The following is a 3,102-nucleotide window of genomic DNA, read 5'->3' as shown; positions in this document are numbered from 1 at the left end:
AAAAAAAAAAAAGGACAATATTTGTGTGGTTTCTAATTATTTGTATTTGAACAATTTATAAAATTGCATACATATTAAAACTATAACTTGCAATTTTTATGTGTAAATGTAGATGATTTATTCAGTTTTACTATTGTTTATGTCTTTTCAATTTTAAAAGTTGATAGTTTATCTTTTTTTTTAAATTGAAAATTGACATTTTGTAAGTAATCAATTTACTAAGATGACAATTATTTATCCTCAAATAATTTACGTGATAAAAAAAAGGCAAATATGACAACAAAATTGATCTTCTCATAGCTAGTTAGAAGGCCATAAAAAAAATAATATTATCCGGCAATTATTTACCTTAACCTAATTACATAATAATTCAAGGGTATAATTGGAAAGGAGTTTTTTTATAAAGTTTTAACCCAATTCCAAAATGGGGTTGGAACCAATGAACCAAACACTTGATAAAAATAAACCCTGCATTACTAATCCCAGCATTAGTAATCCCTGCATTATTCATTTTTGTACCAAACGACCCCTTAGTGTTTTATGTTTTGTATAATGACAATAGTTGAACAAAGTAACTATCAAGAATAAATATTTTATTCTACGTTTTCAATTAGGTAAGTGGAGCACGATACTTCACAAAATTTAACATTTAAAAAGAGAAAGGATTGTTAGTGCAAGCATGAATGGCAATCCCTTCTACCATGCCAATACTTTTGCTTAGCTTAACTTTGAAATTAGTTGAGATCTTGATTTTGACTACATATATCTATATTGGTTTATTGAAAAGAAAAGTGTAAGTGTGTCGGTTTGAAATGAAGATACTATGTGTGATCACTTTATCTAAAAGTTCATATGTTAAAAGGAGAATTTTATTTATTTACGACACTGTATGTCTATCTAAAATCTTACTGGTTATGACCAGGTTTTGATCGTGAAGTCGAGTGTAGCTGAATATGCCTTATTTTGAGTAGTGGTGTTCTTTCAGTTGGCCAATATTGAGGCTTATAGATAACCACGTTAACTGAAAATAATTTTAATGGGCTTTGCATTGCTACTGGGCCTGGACCACAAGCTTTTATTACATAATTGGGCCTCAAGTTCTCTGACGGTAAAGGTTTATATGTTACAGCCATTTGTACGGTGGTGTTTAAGCGGTAGTCACTCTTTAATTATTGTTTTTGCAATTAAGTTATTTTGTTTTAAGCAAATGTTAGATACTTTATTGTCCTTATTAGTACATATTATCTATTGGTTCAAATTAAGAGAAAATAACACAAATTTCTATTATATAGAAATGTGAAGACGACCGGACGACCAAGGGTAAATCAGTCATTTAACTTAATCAAATATCTATACTTCTTGCTACACGTGTCACTCAATGGCCCAAGATCACTTTATTACCACACAAACACTCAACTTTATTCTAGATGCATCCTCTCCATTGGATTTTTCTTACTTCTATTATTTAATTAATTAATAAATAGAAACTATTTTCTTCACACTGATGGTGGTAGCAATTTCAGGTTAGTATTAGTATTTTTCTCAGTTTTTGGTTTAAGCTTTCTCTTGAATCTCTTCATTTTTCTTTCAATTTAATGGATGAATTCATAGATGTTTTGTCATACTTGACCTATTTCTTTGGCATGATATATTTTTTTTTTCAGACTTTCTAATACTATGCTTTCCTTTCTTTTATCGTCTCAACTGGGTGATTCAACTTTAGGTATGTTTTTATCTTAGTGTTGATATGATATTGAAAAGTTAATGTGGTATTAGTGTTGATATTGAAAGTTAATTGTGGTAGTTATTTCCTTCTTTTTCTAACTAATACTTTTAAATTTTTTACTTTATTTGATCAAAATAACAAGAACAATGAATAAATAGCTAACGACATATTAGAAAGGTGGTAGAGTTTCCAAAGGTTATTATGTGTAAAATGCAGTTGTGATATTTTGGGGGAAGATAAAGATGAATAAAACATTATATTCTAGGTTGTTTGGACTCTTCAAAAATATTATCGCAAACATGTCGAATTCTCCAAAAATGCACTACTTTTGGAGGATCCGACACACTCTTGACGACATTTTTTAAGAATCTGATCAACATAAGTTATAGTAGTAGTTTCATTTGCTCTAGGATTCTTTTTGAATTTTGAAAAATGGCTCTCGTGACAATTTGGAAAAGGGAATATATAAGTACTTGTTTCAAATTAATACTTGTGACATTTTGGAAAAAGGAACATGTCTGACATTTTCAATTTCTATGTTATATTACTTCAACCTTGTGAACTATTCAAATTTTGAATTGGATGATCAATCAAATATATGAAGATAAGGTCTCAATTTATATGACGTTAAAACATTATTAAACAATACAATTCTAAATTATCTGCTCTGTCAAATACTGTTATATAAAATGAAGCAAAGAAAGTAATAAAGTAGGAATATTATATTAAAAATCTTCATCTCCTCATGCATATGAATTAATATCATATACACTTGAACTTCTCACAGTTGTTTGATAAAGGATTTTCCTTTTCTTGATGGAAGGTGCATTTCAGTTTCTCTGAAACAAGTCCAGTGTTTCACATGTTGCCTCCATGGTCAGTAGTAATTTCTAATTGATCTGGTCTGGTATATAATAAATAATATGCTCATGAAATCAAAATACAAATATAGATGCACCCTTCTTATCTATCTTCAGATACAAACTCGAGATTGACCAAACATAAAAATAATGTTGTATGTGTTATCATTTAACAAAATTTTTAAATGTAATTGTGTTCCTTATGTCTCCAGGAGTCAGAAAAGGCTACTGGCATGTGCCAATTGCCTCACAACTTGAATATGAAGAGGAAATTAAAGACGTAGTTGTGCATTAGGCGTGTCAATTTACCTATGGCAAATCAAGATTCTGCCAGTGTAAACATATGTAAGTGCCTTTTATAAAAAATATAAGTGCCTTTCTATTCGTTTTCAATTCTTTTATTTTGTTGTATGTGCTATACTGTGTGAAAGAATAGTTGGAGACTCTCTAATCTGCGGATTAATTTTTTTTTATAGAAGAATATCAGGCTTAAGGAATATGTCCTGTTCCATTAAA

The 3,102-nt window shown here is 29.4% G+C and overlaps 1 long non-coding RNA gene across 7 annotated transcripts in view; it reads left to right on the top strand.

Annotated features, from left to right (window-relative positions):
* Positions 1-3,102, top strand: part of LOC125876560 (uncharacterized) — a 15,823-nt gene extending 12,721 nt beyond the window's left edge. For 3 of the 7 annotated variants that reach the window (XR_007447511.1, XR_007447508.1, XR_007447504.1), the window contains one exon: positions 2,799-3,102. This is a non-coding gene — a long non-coding RNA (uncharacterized LOC125876560). Of the gene's footprint in view, positions 1-1,519; positions 2,603-2,798 lie in introns of those variants that run through there. The other 4 variants (XR_007447507.1, XR_007447506.1, XR_007447505.1 and 1 more) reach the window with 4 other exon arrangements.

This window comes from Solanum stenotomum, chromosome 9 (assembly GCF_019186545.1).
Source record: "Solanum stenotomum isolate F172 chromosome 9, ASM1918654v1, whole genome shotgun sequence".
NCBI classification, from domain to species: Eukaryota; Viridiplantae; Streptophyta; class Magnoliopsida; order Solanales; family Solanaceae; genus Solanum; species Solanum stenotomum.
This window is presented reverse-complemented; position numbering and strand designations above follow the sequence as displayed.